This window comes from Arachis hypogaea, chromosome 12, assembly GCF_003086295.3.
Source record: "Arachis hypogaea cultivar Tifrunner chromosome 12, arahy.Tifrunner.gnm2.J5K5, whole genome shotgun sequence".
Classification (NCBI taxonomy): Eukaryota; Viridiplantae; Streptophyta; class Magnoliopsida; order Fabales; family Fabaceae; genus Arachis; species Arachis hypogaea.
In genome coordinates this window covers 33,115,284-33,132,821 of record NC_092047.1, presented here as the reverse complement: position 1 = coordinate 33,132,821, position 17,538 = coordinate 33,115,284, and the positions used below count along the sequence as shown (strand labels likewise).

The window sequence follows — 17,538 nt, the reverse complement described above, 5'->3', positions numbered from 1 at the left end:
CCTCGAGCAAAAGAAGAGAGAAAGGAGTAGAAGAAGAAGAAATGGAGGACATGGAGGAGTGTGTTGGTTTCGGCCAAGGGAGGTAGGAGTGTGTATGATGTGTGAAATTGAAGGTGGTGAAGAGGGGTATTTATACGGTAAGAGAGAGGGAAGTCGTTGATGAACATAAATATTCTTATGCCGGTTAGAAACTAGTGATGAATCCGATTGTGACTATAGTCTAACCAACACACGAATACCGCATCAAACAATTCTAAAATCTATGATCGAGAGTATTGATCCAGGCTCGTTCTCCCTAGGAATTGCTTTAGAATGTACATCATTGATTAGGAAAGCTTTTATGGTTTTGAGAATTGGTGCAAGAATTCAAACTAGCAAGGCAATCAACAATTAATTGGAATAAAAGCCTTCGCCAAGGGTAAGCATTGAAAGTTCCATCATTATAGTTTTCTTCAATTGTGCTAAGAGTTGATTGTTGCTTCACTTAGTTAACCCCCTAACAATGGAGGAAAGTCAAGTGAGATTAACTAACTTGAGTCACAAGTCCTAGTCTCACCCTAGGAAAGTCTAGCTTTAGTGCACTCCAAGTCAATTAGCAATTCTCAATTCATAATCTTCAATTGATATCAACTACTCAAGTATCTCCAATAACTCAACCCCTAAGCTAAGTAAGAGAAATCTACTCCAAAGCTAAGGTTGTCATTATCACAAACAATTGGTAGGAAATTATAGAATACATGATGCAATTGAGAGAAGAGAATTGAATCAAAGCTATCAAATCCAAACAATCATCAACAATCATACAATTGAATAAAACCTCAATTCATTAATCCAAATTCAAAGTAACAAAATGAACCAAATCTAGATCTAAGGAATTGAATCAAAAGAACATCAATTAAGAGTAGAAGAAGAGTAGATCTACACTTGTAGCAAAACAAAAAGTCAATTATCAATGGATATCACAAAGAATTCCAAGGAAACTTGCAATGGAGGATGAAAACCTAGAGAGAAGTTGGAGGTTCTCTCTCTAGAAATAAAATGTAACTAACTTCCTAAAAATATCCAGAATTGTCACTAATTGTCCTAACACTCCTAATCCTTGGTCTTCTTAAGCTTTTCCCTCCAAAATCTGCTCCAAAACAGGGCCTGGGAACTCCCTGAAATTGCTGGGCACGTGTTTCATTTAAAAAATTATGTTCACACATCGACACGTACGCACACTACACGCGTATGTGTCCCTGGGTCCTTTGCGATCTTGCGCGCATGCGTAAGGTGTGCGCGAGCGTCATAAGGGATATGGCCCAGCCATATAGGCGCGCCGACTCCTCGCTCGGCTCTACTGTGCTGGCTCTGGATGAACGCATCCACGCGTACGCGCACGGTGCGCGTGCGCGTGCATGTGCAACTTTAATTCTTTGATTTTGTTTCATGCTCCTTCCATTCATGCATGCTTCCTTCATTCCTCTTAGCCATTTTTGCCCTGTGACTTCTGAAATCACTCAACAAACGGATCAAGGCATCTAATGGTAATTGAGGAGGATTACAATGTATCCATTTTGATGCAAAAGAAGCACATTTTCATCTATGAGGAAAAATGGGAAAGAAACACAAAATCATGCAGTTTTATAAGAATAAGTGTGGAAGATCATTGATAAAACCCTTAGATTCTATACATGATAAACCCTAAAAACGGGGTTTATCAACCTCCCCACACTTAAAGTCTAGCATGTCCTCATGCTAAGGGAAAGAAAAAGATCAAAAGACTACAAGGGCGTAGGACTCATGTGATGCGATCTACCTACATAAATGCACTAGGATGTATGCTACTATCTACTTGGCCAAGAGTAATTCAATCTTTCTAGAAAACACATATGTATATGCACATAGGGCAAGATGATGGACAATGTATGAACTCTACTAATTCTAGTCATCAAAGTGAAATATGCATAATTTGTATGAAGAGTGCTCCCGAGAGCCGGGAACAGGGAGTTGAGCTTCGAACCCCTCACCGGAAGTATTTGCACTTTATTCGCTCGGTGTATAGGGTTGATCACTCAATCCTCCCCTACTTCATGCTTTTCTAAAATTTGTTTTTTCTTCTAACAATCAACATATATTACATGCATTCATACAAGTATCATGGGGTCTTTTCTTTAGATTATAATGGGGTTAGGGTCAAGGCAGGGATGCATATTTGGTCAAGTGAGCTTGAGATTTGAATCTTTGACGAGCTTAAACTTCTCACCTACCCTATGACATCTCATACAATTTTAAAGCTAACCTAACTACCCACTCTTTCAGTTTTTTAACATACTCATGCATTTTCTTTTCATTTCACAACACTCGTGCATTGATTTTTGTTAACTTTACTACGAGGGCATTTTGTCCCCTTTTTATTTCTTTCTTTTTCCTTTTTCTTTCTTTTTCTATCTCTTCTTTTTTTTTCTTTTCTTTTCTTTTCCATGCTCTTCTTTTTGTTTCTTTTTCTTTTTCTTTTTTTTTCTCATTTTTTTTCAAACTATACACAAGAACATCAATGCATAAGGTCTATACATTTAATCAATACATGAGCATGTACCCAATTTCCAATATTTTCAACAAAATTACAAAATTACCCTTTTTTCCCCTAATGTCCCAAGATTCTCACACTTGAATGATACACATACGCTAGCCTAAGCTAATCAAAGATCTAAATAAAGGACATTTATTGTTTTATGCTTTAAGGCTTGTAATATGCTAGATTAAGAACAAAGTGGGTCAATCGTAGGCTCAAATTGGCTAACAATGGAAGATAAAAGGTGAGGTTATTTGGGTAAGTGGGCTAAAAGAAACGATGGCCTCAATCATATACATTCATGAATACAAAGAATAATGGACATATAGAATTGAACAAATTAAAGATCACAATCGTAGGAAGAGAACAATTGCACACAAGAAGGAAAAATAAGTGGTTATAAGATGTAACCACACCATTAGGCTCAAAACTCACTTGCTTGTGGTCTTGGCTCAAATCCCATGTTCCAAAATACATTCTTCAAACAAGTTAAGCATCAAAAGATTTTCAAATTTCAAAATTGGTAGGTTCGCCCTAAAATTCTAGTTTTCTAGAATAGAAGTCATTGCTCTAACCAAGTAGATTTATTAAGAGATACTAATATGCAAAAGATGCCAAAAATGAAAGACCTAATATGCAATCTACGCTAGTTAAGAAAAGAGGCTCAAGGAGATTATTCGGGTGTTACCTACGAAGACCGGTCGGCCGACCGACCTCCCTACACTTAGAAGTTGACACGGTCCTCCGTGCCTTGAGTGAGGCAGAGTGGTGGATCAGCTTCCGACTATCCATCCTCTTCATCATTATCGCTTTCCTCATTATCGGTGCCGGTGGAAGTGGAAATTTCCGGTTCTTCCATAGGTGGTGCTAGGCAACTTAGAAGCTTCTTGACAAAAGTGTATCGGCGTTGGTTACACCGCTCATAACGGTCAAGCTTCTTGTGGAGTTCTTCAATGCGTTGCATGGGTGATTTTGGTGGTGCGGAAGATGTGGAGGGAATGCTCATGGAGACGGTTAGGGGTGGCTCTTCGGTGTCCGTCGGAGGGTAAAGATATCTCCCGGTTGGAACAACAGCTCCATCCACCGGGATCATGGCCCTTCTATCCTTGGTCTCTCGGGGAACACCGGCTGCGGCGACTAAGTCGGTCACTAGAGCGGGAAAAGGTAGATTCTCCTTAGCGTAGATGCGGCCCATAGATTAACGGATGAGACGGGGAATATGTACCGGTCTCTCTGTGAGGACACACCAAACCAACAAGGCTAACTCGGTAGTGATAGAGGAGCCATGGGTGCTTGGGAGCACATAGTGGGCTAGAATTTGGGCCCATGCTTGAGCCTCCCTGGTGAGAAAACATGCAGTGATGCCCTTGGGCCGGGGTCTCATCCTTCCTCGAATCTAGAATGATTCGGGTATAGCAATGACCTTGAGGATGGAATCCCAATCAAACTCATATTCGCACCGTGTCGACAAAATCTCTTGATAGGCATCAACCCCTTCCGCTAACGGTCCGGTCTTAAGCACATTTTGAATGGCCTCCTCTGTGACGGAAACTTGCCTTCGGTGCACCAATATCGATCTAAGGAAAGGGGAGTGGTAGTTGGTGTAAAATTCAACCACCCATGACAAGTTCGCCTCCCGTGGCTTCCTCAATAGGAATTCTCATTGCCGCCGTTCAATGCGGGGCATAATGAGCGGTATGACATGAGCCGGAGGGGCTAGAAGGGGCTCCGCATGATAGTTCCTCGGCTTGATTAAGGGATAGACAATTTCACAATAGCGGTTGGGGAACTTGTTTGGATCCCTTGCTGGATTGTCTTTTTCTAAAACATCAATGTTAGCAACGCTCCTAGTCTTGGTGAGGAGGGGCTTAGCTCGCGGGCCTTGGTGTGCTTTGCTAGTAGACCGTGATGGTGCCTTCTTGGGCGCCTTTCCATTGTCTCTTTTGAGCACCATCCTAGAAAAGAAGGAAAGGTGGTGAAATTAAGCTTCAAGAGGCTCCAAGAAAGAATAATCATGCAAGTGATAAAGCACAAGACAATAAATGGCCTAGATACATGACAACTGCAACATGTAACTAAGGCAATAATGAAGATCATAGCTAGTCACTAGCATGTGATGCATGAGTGGTATAGACATGCAAACAAGAAGCATGAGAAGCACACATTCTTAGTCATCAACAACAAGAAGTAAGAAAAATAGGGGATGAGCTTGTAGAAATGAAGCAAGAATTGTGGTAAGCTCAATGCATACATGAACAAACAAGTGAATGAGAAAGAACACCAAAATAGAGAACACTTTAGTGAATATAATTCCAAGAAGTCATATGGGTCTTTCATCAAACACTTGGTGTGTATCCCTTTATGACAAAAACTTAGAGAAGAGTGACAATGTAGCATCCCATAAAGCATCATCAATCATCATATCACACCACTAAATACAAAAGAAAGCAAGTAAATCAAACAAACTCATCAATGCAAGAGTAAGCTCCTCTTAGAACACCCATAAGAAAATGAAAATAAATAAGGAAAGAAAATGCAACAAACAAAGAGAACATGAATGCAACTACTTAAGAAAAAGAGTAAGAGCATGTAACTAAGGGAATGGAAAAAGAGAAAAGGAAACAAAAAATTAGCAAGGAGGAGTACCTTGAGGGGAGAGGAGGAGATAGGGTACGGAGGTGAGAGAAAGGTTAGTGAAGAAGAAGAGAGGGAAGAGAGAAAAGAGAGGTGTGGGTCCACCGGAGGTGGTGGTTGCCACCGGTGGTGGCGGAGAAGAAGAGGTAGGGATGGTAGAGGAGGGTAAAGGTGAAGAAGATGGGTGGTGGTAAGAAGAAAGAAAGAAAATGGAAGGAGAAAGGCACAGTCTCATTCAATTGGTTCGCGAAACCGACGCGCGCGCGCCATGCATGCGTGCGCGTGCATGGGCAAAATCAGTAACGACACGGACGTGCACGTTGCGCGTGTGCGTGAAGTAGCGAAATGTGAGTGTGCGCGCGAACGCCAGGTGCGCATGCGCATGCATATGTGTTGTGCCCTCAGCACAGGTTGGGCACAACTCTGGCCCAACTCTCGGGAAAAAGTACTAGAAAATAAAATTTGGTGAGCGACGCGTACGGTGCGCTGACGCGTCCATTGGCATTATGGTCGAGGTACACGTGCACGCCAGGTGCGCCTCCGCGTGGGTTCAGTTGGGCCAGTAGCATGAAATTGGTTTAACCAGGGCACAACTCTCTGGATGATGGCCCAAGATCACAAAATGCAATAGTGACGCGTACGCGGCTAGTGCGCGCACGCGTGTTTTTGCGCGAATTGCCATGGACGCATACGCGTTTGGTGCGCGCACGCGTGATGTTGGTTATGCCCAGGGCCCAAAGCTGGCCTAGAATTTGCACAACTCTCTGGTAAATGGCCCAGGAGTTGCGAAAGCCTAGGGATGCATACGCGCACAGTGCGCGCATGCGTGCCCCCCTTGTTTTGAATGAATAGAAAAATGCCTAATTGTCATGTGTCCACAGGCCAAACAAGCCAAAGAAGTCAAAAACACCTAAAATCAATGCAAAATCTAAAGATAAGTGTGCTTCTACCACACAATCAAGTCATTCATGGAAAAATCAATGCAAGTCTTTATGAACAAGTTATCCAAGGTAGTCACAAGCAATTCTAATCAAGCAAAAGTATAGCTAAGCAGTTACAAAACAATGAAGAAAGGATAGATCTCACCATGGTGGGGTGTCTCCCACCTAGCACTTTTGTTTAATGTCCTTAAGTTGGACTTTCACTTGTTCATTGCTCTTTGTCAAGAGGTGCATCTTCCAAAAGGAATACCTCAATCTCTTTGTTGCTCTTCATTTGCTCACCATGATACAACTTGAGACGGTGCCCATTGACCTTGAAGATATCCGGACTTGAGGGATGGCGCAAATGGTAAACCCCATAGGGTTCTACCTTCACTACTTGATATGGGCCTTCCCATTTTGACCTTAGTTTACCGGGCAACAATCTCAATCTAGAATTGTAAAGAAGGACAAGATCACTGGTCTTGAATTCTTTGCCTCTTATGTTCCTATCATGGACGGCTTTCATTTTCTCCTTGTAAAGTCTAGAGTTCTCATAAGCTTCAAGCCTCAAACATTCCAACTCCGCTAATTGTAGCTTCCTCTCAGTGCCGGCTCCACCCAAACTCGGATTACACTCCTTAATGGCCCAATACGCCTTGTGCTCTATTTCCACCGGTAAGTGGCAAGCTTTGCCGTACACCAACCGAAAGGGACTCATGCCAATTGGCGTTTTGTATGCCATTCGGTAGGCCCATAATGCATCGGTGAGCTTGGCACTCCAATCTTTCCTATTGGGTTTCACAATCCTTTCCAAGACGCGTTTGATCTCCCGATTGAAAACCTCGGCTTGACCGTTTGTTTGTGGGTGGTAGTTCGTGGCTACTTTATGCATGATGCCATATTTCCTCATTAGTCCGTCCATTTTTTTGTTGCAAAAGTGTTAACCTTGGTCGCTCACGATTGCTCGTGGTGACCCAAATCTACAAATGATATTATGTCTCACAAAAGAAAGGACCACATTAGCATCATCCGTCCAGGTGGGTATCGCTTCCACCCATTTGGACACATAATCAACGGCGAGTAGAATGTAGAGGAAACTATTAGAATTTGGGAATGGCCCCATGAAGTCGATTCCTCACACATCAAAAATTTCACAAAATAGCATGGTTCGTTGGGGAATTTCATCCTTCTTAGAGATATTACCAAATCTAATGCATTGAGAACAAGATTTACAAAAGTGAGAAGAGTCCTTGAAAAGAGTTGGCCACCAAAAACCACAATCTAGGATTTTCCTTGCCGTTCTTTGAGGTCCAAAGTGGCCTCCTCCTTCGGAGGAGTGGTAAGCTTCCAAGATTGAGTGGAATTCGGTTTGTGGAATGCACCTCCGAATTACTTGATCCGTCCCACATCTCCAAAGGTATGGGTCATCCCACACATAGTATTTAAATTCACTTTTTAGCTTATCCCTTTGATGTTTGGAGAGATTAGGAGGGAAGGAGCGAGACACTAAGTAATTGGCGATTGGTGCATACCAAGGAATGGTTTCCGAGATTGCATGCAAGCCCTCAAAGGGAAATGAATCATTGATAGGAGTAGTATCACTTTTTGTATGTTCAAGGCGACTTAGATGGTCCGCCACTAGGTTTTGCGTACCACTCCTATCCTTGATTTCCAAGTCAAACTCTTACAACAATAAAACCATCTAATCAATCTCGGTTTGGATTCCTTCTTAGCCAACAAATACTTTAATGCCGTATGATTCGAGTACACTACCATCTTTGAACCGAGAAGATATGCTCGGAATTTGTCCAAGGCAAAAACAATGGCCAAAAGTTCTTTTTCGGTAGTAGTGTAGTTGGATTGGACTCCATCTAATGTTCTTGATGCATAGGCTATGACATATGAATTCTTACCCTCGCGTTGTGCTAACGCGGCTCCCATGGCAAAATTTGAAGCATCACACATTATTTCAAATGGCCGACTCCAATCCGGCCCTCGCACAATGGGAGCTTGGGTCAATGCTACCTTGAGCTTGTCGAAAGCCTCCATGCATTCCTTGCTTAAATCAAACTCAACATCCTTTTGTAGCAACCTTGAGAGAGGCAATGCTACCTTGCTAAAGTCCTTGATGAATCTCCGATAAAATCCTGCATGTCCAAGAAAAGAGCAGACCTCCCTCTCGGAAGAGGGGTAAGGCAAACTAGATATGACATTAATCTTAGCCGGATCTACAGAAATACGATCTTTTGAAACAATATGTCCTAAAACAATGCCTTGCTTGACCATGAAATGACACTTCTCAAAATTTAAGACAAGGTTAGTTTTAGTACATCTTTCTAAAACTTTTTCAAGACTATCCAAGCAATGATCAAAAGAATCACCGTATACCGTGAAGTCATCCATGAATACCTCCATGCATTGCTCTAGAAAATCCGCAAAGATGCTCATCATGCACCTTTGGAAAGTTGCCGGTGCATTGCATAAGCCGAATGGCATACGCTTGTAGGCATAAGTTCTAAAAGGGCAAGTAAATGTTGTTTTTTCTTGGTCCTCTAGAGCAATGTGTATTTGGAAGTATCCCGAATAGCCATCTAGGAAGCAATAATGAGATTTACCGGATAATTGATCGAGCATTTGATCGATAAACGGAAGTGGAAAATGATCTTTTCTAGTGGCTGCATTCAACCTTCGGTAGTCTATGCATACTCGCCAAGAGTTTTGCACCCGTGTTGCTATGAGCTCCCCGCTTTCATTCTTGATTGTGGTTATCCCGGACTTCTTAGGCACAATTTGAATGGGGCTCACCCATTCACTATCCGAAATAGGGTAGATGATGTCCGCCTCAAGTAACCGTGTTACCTCTTTCTTGACAACCTCCAAAATAGTAGGATTTAATCGCCTTTGAGGTTGTCTTACGGGTCTAGCTTCTTCTTCCAAAAAGATCTGGTGCTCACACACTTGGGACTTATCCCCACTAGATCCGCCAAACTCCACCCTATTGCCCTTTTGTTCTTCCTCAAAACACATAGCAACTTTTCTTCTTGTTGAGGATTTAGTTCCCTTGCTATGATCACCGGAAACTTGTGGGCTTCATCAAGGTATGAGTACTTTAGGTGGGGTGGTAATGGCTTCAATTCTAGCTTTTGCTCTTGGCTTGTCACTTGAACTTCTTCACTTGGATCTTCACGATTTCCTTCAATCATATGTTTCTCTTCTAGCTTTTCATAATGCACTTCCGCCACAATGTTGTCAATTAGATCACACCGGAATATGGAATAGTTCTCTGGTGGGTGCCTCATTGCTTTTTCTAGGCTAAAACTCACAACTTTCCCATCTATCTCGAATGAGTAGGTTCCCGAATGGGCATCCAACTTGAATCTAGAGGTCCTCAAAAATAGCCTCCCAAGTAGGATAGATGAAGCCCTCTCAGATTCACTTGGTGACATCTCAATGATATGGAAATCAATTGGAAATATCAAACCCTTGATGTTGACCAACACATCTTCTGCAATACCCAACATGGTTATTATGCTCTTGTCTGCCAAGACAAACCTAGCCGCCGACCGCTTCAACGGTGGGAGCTTCAATAAATGATAAACGGAAAGAGGCATAATGCTAACACATGCACCAAGGTCACACATAAAATCAACGAATTGGACTCCATCAATGATACAAGAAACTAAGCAAGGACCCGGATCAACACACTTTTTCGAAATGGATCCCATCAAAGCCGAAATGGAACTACCCAATGGAATGATTTCCAACTCATGAATTCTATCTTTGTTCATACACAAGTCCTTAAGAAATTTTGCATATTTAGGCACTTGATGTATAGTATCAAAGAGGGGGATGGTTACCTCCACTTTCTTGAACATCTTCACCATAGTTGGGTCAAGCTCCACACGCTTCTTAGCCTTTCTTGCCAATGTAGGAAATGGAATTGGTTGGGTCATGATGAGTGGATAATTTATACGCTTTTTGACATTGTTTTTAGTATGTTTTTAGTAGAATCTAGTTACTTTTAGGGATGTTTTTAATAGATTTTATGTTAAATTCACATTTCTGGATTTTACTATGAGTTTGTGTGTTTTTCTGTGATTTCAGGTATTTTCTGGCTGAAATTGAGGGACTTGAGCAGAAATCAGATTCAGAGGTTGAAAAAGGGCTGCTGATGCTGTTGGATTCTGACCTCCCTGCACTCAAAGTGGATTTTCTGGAGCTACAGAACTCGAAATGGCGCGCTTCCAATTGAGTTGGAAAGTAGACATCCAGGGCTTTCCAGCAATATATAATAGTCCATACTTTGGCCAAGAATTGACGACGTAAACTGGCGTTCAACGCCAGCCTTCTGCCCAAATCTGGCGTCCAGCGCCAGAAAAGGATCCAAAACCAGAGTTGAACGCCCAAACTGGCACAGAAACTGGCGTTCAACTCCACAAATGGCCTCTGCACGTGCAACACTCAGGCTCAGCCCAAACACACACCAAGTGGGCCCCGGAAGTGGATTTATTCATCAATTACTTACTCATGTAAACCCTAGTGACTAGTTTATTATAAATAGGACCTTTTACTATTGTATTAGGCATCTTTGGATTACCTTATGATCCTTTGATCACGTTTTAGGGGGCTGGCCATCTCGGCCATGCCTAGACCCTTCACTTATGTATTTTCAACGGTAGAGTTTCTACACTCCATAGATTAAGGTGTGGAGCTCTGCTGTTCCTCAAAGATTAATGCAAAGTACTACCGTTTTCCATTCAATTCTTCTTATTTCGCTTCTAAGATATCCATTCGCACCCAAGAACGTGATGAAGGTGATGATTATGTGTGACGCTCATCATCCTTCTCCCTTATGAACGCGTGCCTGACAAACACTTCTGTTCTACATGAATTAAGCTAGAATGAGTATCTCTTAGATCTCCTAACCAGAATCTTCGTGGCGTATGCTAGAATGATGGCGGCATTCAAGAGAATCCGGAAGGTCTAAACCTTGTCTGTGGTATTCCGAGTAGGATTCAATGATTGAATGACTGTGACGAGCTCCTAACTCGCGATTGCAGGGCGTTAGTGACAGACGCAAAAGGATAGTAAATCCTATTCCAGCATGATCGAGAACCGACAGATGAATAGCCGTGCCGTGACAGGGTGCGTGAGCATATTATTCACTGAGAGGATAAGATGAAGCCATTGGCAACGGTGATGCCTCCAGACGATTAGCCGTGCCGTGACAGGGCATTGGATCATTTTCCCGAGAGATGACCGAAAGTAGCCATTGACAGTGGTGATGTATCACATAAATCCAGCCATGGAAAGGAGTAAGACTGATTGGATGAAGATAGCAGGAAAAGCAGAGGTTCAGAGGAACGAAAAGCATCTCCATTCGCTTATCTGAAATTCCTACCAATGATTTACATAAGTATCTCTATCCCTATTTTATTATTTATTATGCGAAAACTCCATTATCACTTTATATCTGCCTAACTGAGATTTGCAAGGTGACCATAGCTTGCTTCATACCAACAATCTCCGTGGGATTCGACCCTTACTCACGTAAGGTATTACTTGGACGACCCAGTGCACTTGCTGGTTAGTTATATCGAAGTTGTGACAGACAATAAAACTAGATCAGAGCACCAGGCCTTTGAAGCCATGGATATGTATCACAATTTCGTGCACCAAGTTTTTGGCGCCGTTGCCGGGGATTGTTCGAGTCTTCGGCAAGCTTTTGGTTCGGTAACATCAGTGCCAGATTCCCTTTTGATCCGGCAACAGCACCAAGTTTTTGGCGCCGTTGCCGGGGATTGTTCGAGTTTGGACAACTGACTGTTCATCTTGTTGCTCAGATTAGGTAATTTTCTTTTTGTTTTGTTTTCAAAAATTTTTCAAAAATCTTTCAAAAACTCTTCCTTTGTTTTCGAAAAAAAAAATAATAAAATAAAATAAAATGTTTTCAAAAATAAATTATTCTATGGCTTCAAAATTTTTAAGAATGAATTCTAGTGTTTCATGAAATATGTTGAATCATATCTGGCTGTAAAGCCATACCCAAACTACTTTGGGATTGGTATTCAACTAATCACTCCAGCCCATGTAATTATATGTTGAAGCTTGGCTGGCTATTAAGCCGTGCCTGACCCTTTGATTGGAGCTTTAAGACTAACATGGCAAGATTCCTGGAATTCATATTAAAAATTTTGGAATCCTTATTTTTTAATTTTCACAATAATTTTCGAAAAAAAAATTTATTAAAAGAAAATACAAAAAAATTAGAAAATCATAAAAATCAAAAAATTATTTTTCTGTTTCTTATTTGAGTCTTGAGTCATATCATAAGTTTGGTGTCATTTGCATATGCATCTAGCATTTTTCGAAAATATCATGCATTCATAGTGTTCTTCATGATCTTCAAGTTGTTCTTGGTAAGTCTTCTTGTTTGATCTTGATGATTTTTTGTTTTGTGTCTTTTCATGTTTATCATATGCATTCTTGAATTCTTAGTGTCTAAGCATTAAAGAATTCTAAGTTTGGTGTCTTGCATGTTTTCTTTGCATTAAAAATTTTTCAAAATTATGTCTATGATGTTCATCTTGACATTCAAAGTGTTCTTGGTGTTCATCTTGACATTCATAGTATTCTTGCATGCATCACATGTTTTGATCTAAAAATTTCATGCATTGCATATTTTTCATGTTTTTCATAAAAATTTCAAAAATCAAAAAAATATCTTTCCCTTTTTCTCTCATCAAATTCGAAAATTGAGTTGACTTTTTCAAAAGTTTTTAAAATCAAGTTGTTTCTCATGAGTCAAATCAAATTTTCAATTTGAAAATCTTATCTTTTTTTAAAATCTTTTTCAAAAATCAAATCTTTTTCAAAATTCTTAGTTATTTTCGAAAATTCCAAAAATATTTTTCAAAAATCTTTTTCTTATTTTTATATCAAATTTTCGAAAATAACATAATCAATTAATGTTTTGATTCAAAAATTTCAAGTTTGTTACTTGCTTGTTAAGAAAGATTCAAACTTTAAGTTCTAGAATCATATCTTGTGATTTCTTATGAATCAAGTCATTAATTGAGATTTTAAAAATAAAATCTTTTTCAAAACTAATTTCAATCATATCTTTTCTAAAATATCTTCTTATCTTATCTTTTTCAAAAATATCTTTTCAAAATATCTTTTCTAACTTCCTAACTTCTTATCTTTTCAAAATTTGTTTCAACCAACTAACTAACTTTTTGTTTGTTTCTTAACTTTTTCAAAACTACCTAACTAACTCTCTCTCTCTAATTTTCGAAAATATCTTCCTTTTTTTTCAAAATTTCTTTTTAATTTATTAATTATTTTAATTTTTAAATTTGAATTTTCGAAAATCACTAACAGTTTTCAAAAAAAAAAAAACTATTTTCAAAAATCACTAACTCTTTTTCAAAATAATTTTCGAAAATTATCCATCCCCCATCTCATTCTATTTATTCATTCATATCCTAACATCTCATCTCACCTCTCTTCCATTCTCACAGTTGTGTTTCTTCCATTATATTACATTCTTTGTCTCCCCCTCTTCTTCCACTCACACAGGAATCCCTATACTGTGGTATAAAGGATCTCCATTATTATTATAATTTTTCTGTGCCTTCTTCTTTGTCATATGAGCAGGAGCAAGGATAAGAACATTCTTGTGGAAGTAGATCCAGAACCTGAAAGGACTCTGAAGAGAAAATTAAGAGAAGCTAAAATACAACAATCCAGAGATAACCTTTCAGAAATTTTCGAACAGGCAGAGGAGATGGCAGCCGAAAATAATAATAATGTAAGGAAGATGCTTGGTGACTTTACTGCACCTAATTCCAATTTACATGGAAGAAGCATCTCCATTCCTGCCATTGGAGCAAACAACTTTGAGCTGAAACCTCAGTTAGTTTCTCTGATGCAGCAGAACTGCAAGTTTCATGGACTTCCATCTGAAGATCCTTTTCAGTTCTTAACTGAATTCTTGCAGATATGTGATACTGTTAAGACTAATGGAGTAGATCCTGAAGTCTACAGGCTCATGCTTTTCCCTTTTGCTGTAAGAGACAGAGCTAGATTATGGTTGGATTCTCAACCCAAAGACAGCCTGAACTCTTGGGATAAGCTGGTCATGGCTTTCTTAGCCAAGTACTTTCCTCCTCAAAAGCTGAGCAAGCTTAGAGCTGATGTTCAAACCTTCAGACAGAAAGAAGGTGAATCTCTTTATGAAGCTTGGGAAAGATACAAACAGTTGACCAAAAAGTGTCCTTCTGACATGCTTTCAGAATGGACCATCCTGGATATATTCTATGATGGTTTATCTGAGCTATCAAAGATGTCACTGGACACTTCTGCAGGTGGATCCATTCACCTAAAGAAAACGCCTGCAGAAGCTCAAGAACTCATTGACATGGTTGCTAATAACCAGTTCATGTACACTTCTGAAAGGAATCCTGTGAGTAATGGGACGCCTATGAAGAAGGGAGTTCTTGAGGTTGACACTCTGAATGCCATATTGGCTCAGAATAAAATATTGACTCAGCAAGTCAATATGATTTCTCAGAGTCTGCATGGAATGCAAGCTGCATCCAACAGTACTCAAGAGGCATCTTCTGAAGAAGAAGCCTATGATCCTGAGAACCTTGCAATAGCAGAGGTAAATTACATAGGTGAACCTTATGGAAACACCTATAACTCAACATGGAGAAATCATCCAAATTTCTCATGGAAGGATCAAAAGCCCCAACAAGGCTTTAATAATGGTGGAAGAAACAGGTTTAGCAATAGCAAGCCTTTTCCATCATCAACTCAGCAACAGACAGAGAACTCTGAGCAAAATGCTTCTAATTTAGCAAATCTAGTCTCTGATCTATCTAAGGCCACTGTAAGTTTCATGAATGAAACAAGGTCATCTATTAGAAATCTGGAAGCACAAGTGGGCCAGCTGAGTAAAAGGATCACTGAAATCCCTCCTAGTACTCTCCCAAGCAATACAGAAGAGAACCCAAAAGGAGAGTGCAAGGCCATTGACATAAGCGCCATGGCCGAACCTGAGAGGAGAGGAGAGGACGTGAATCCCAAGGAGGAAGACCTCCTGGGACGTCCAGTGGTCAATAAGGAGCTTCCCTCTGAGGAACCAAAGGACTCTGAGGCTCATCTAGAGACCATAGAGATTCCATTGAACCTCCTTATGCCCTTCATGAGCTCGGCTGAGTATTCCTCTTCTGAAGAGAATGAGGATGTTACTGAAGAGCAAACTGCCAAGTTTCTTGGTGCAATCATGAAGCTGAATGCCAAATTATTTGGCATTGATACTTGGGAAGTTGAACCTCCCTTGTTCATCAATGAACTAAGTGATCTGGATCAACTGACATTGCCTCAGAAGAGACAGGATCCTGGAAAGTTCACAATACCCTGCACCATAGGCACCATGATCCTTAAGGCTCTATGTGACCTTGGTTTAGGGATAAACCTCATGCCCCTCTCTGTAATAGAGAAACTGGGAATCTATGGGGTGCAAGCTGCTAAAATCTCACTAGAGATGGCAGACAGCTCAAGAAAACAGGCTTATGGACAAGTAGAAGATGTATTAGTAAAGGTTGAGGGCCTTTACATACCTACTGATTTCATAGTCCTGGATACTGGAAAGGAAGAGGATGAATCCATCATCCTAGGAAGACCTTTCCTGGCCACAGCAAGAGCTGTGATTGATGTTGACAGAGGTGAAATAGTCCTTCAATGGAATGAGGACTCCCTTGTGTTTAAAACTCAAGGATCTCCCTCTGCAACCATGGAGAGGAAGCAGAAAAAGCTTCTCTCCAAGCAGAGTCAACCAGAGCCCCCACAGTCAAACTCTAAGTTTGGTGTTGGAGAGTCTCAACAAAGCTCTGCACATCTGTGAGGCTCCATGAGAGCCCACTGTCAAGCTATTGACATTAAAGAAGCGCTTGTTGGGAGGCAACCCAATGTTTATTTATCTAACCCTATCATTCTTGTTTTTCATGTTTCTTAGGTTCATGATCATGTGGAGTCACAAAATAAATATAAAAATTGAAAACGGAATCAAAAACAGCAGAAGAAAAATCACACCCTGGAGGAGCATATGTCTGGCGTTCAAACGCCAGAACAGAGCATAGTTCTGGCGCTGAACGCCCAGAATGGGAGCATCCTGGCGCTGAACGCCCAGAACAAGCATGGTTCTGGCGTTCAACGCCAGAAATGGCAGCAAATGGGCGTTGAACGCCCAAAATGGGCACCAACCTGGCGCTGAACGCCCAGAGTTGTGTGCAAGGGCATTTTGCATGCCTAAATTGGTGCAGGGATGTAAATGCCTTGACACCTCAAGATCTGTGGACCTCACAGGATCACCTCAGGATCTGTGGACTCCACAGGATCCCCACCTACCTCCACTCACTCTCTTCTCTCTTCTCAATCATCCTCTATTCCCAATAAACACTCTTCCCTATTAACTCTTTACCACTCACATCCAAACACCCACTTTCCTTCAAAATTCAACATCTCTTTCCCACCCAATCCCACCCATATGGCCGAATACACATCTCCCTCCATCTCCTCCATATCTTCTTCTTATTCTTCTATTCTTTCTTCTTTTGCTCGAGGGCGAGCAACATTCTAAGTTTGGTGTGGTAAAAAGCATAGCTTTTTTGTTTTTTCCATAACCATTGATGGCACCTAAGGCCAGAGAAGCCTCTAGAAAGAGGAAAGGGAAGACAAAAGCTTCCATCAAGGGTCTATAGCTCAGTGGTAGAACATTTGACTGCAAATCAAGAGATCCCTGAGATACCTCAGGGGATACATTTTCTTCCACACAATTATTGGAAGCAACTAAAGGTGGAACATCAAGAGCACTCCATCATCCTTCATGAAATCAGAGAAGATCTAAAAGCAATGAAGGAGGAGCAGCAAAGACAAGGAAGAGACATAGAAGAGCTCAAGAACATCATTGGTTCCTCAAGAAGGAAACGCCACCATTACTAAGGTGGATTCATTCCTTGTTCTTATTTCTTCTGTTTTTCGTTTTCTATGTTATGTGCTTATCTGTGTTTGTGACTTCATTACATGATCATTAGTAGTAGTAACTATGTCTTAAAGTTATAAATGTCCTATGAATCCATCACCTCTCTTAAATAAAAACTGTTTTAATTTAAAAGAACAAGAAGTACATGAGTTTTGAATTTATCCTTGAGCTTAGCTTAATTATATTGATGTGGTGACAATGCTTCTTGTTTTCTGAATGTATGCTTGAACAGTGCATATGTCTTTTGAAGTTGTTGTTTAAGAATGTTAAATATGTTGGCTCTTGAAAGAATGATGACTAGGAGACATGTTATTTGATAATCTGAAAAATCATAAAAATGATTCTTGAAGCAAGAAAAAGCAGCAAAGAACAAAGCT

The 17,538-nt window shown here is 40.5% G+C and overlaps 1 non-coding gene across 1 annotated transcript; it reads right to left on the bottom strand.

The window, feature by feature from the left end:
- Positions 1 to 14,296: 14,296 nt before the first annotated feature.
- LOC112731753 (small nucleolar RNA R71) lies at positions 14,297 to 14,404 on the bottom strand. The gene has a single exon (XR_003167516.1). It is a non-coding gene; the product is annotated as a small nucleolar RNA R71 (small nucleolar RNA).
- Positions 14,405 to 17,538: the final 3,134 nt, after the last annotated feature.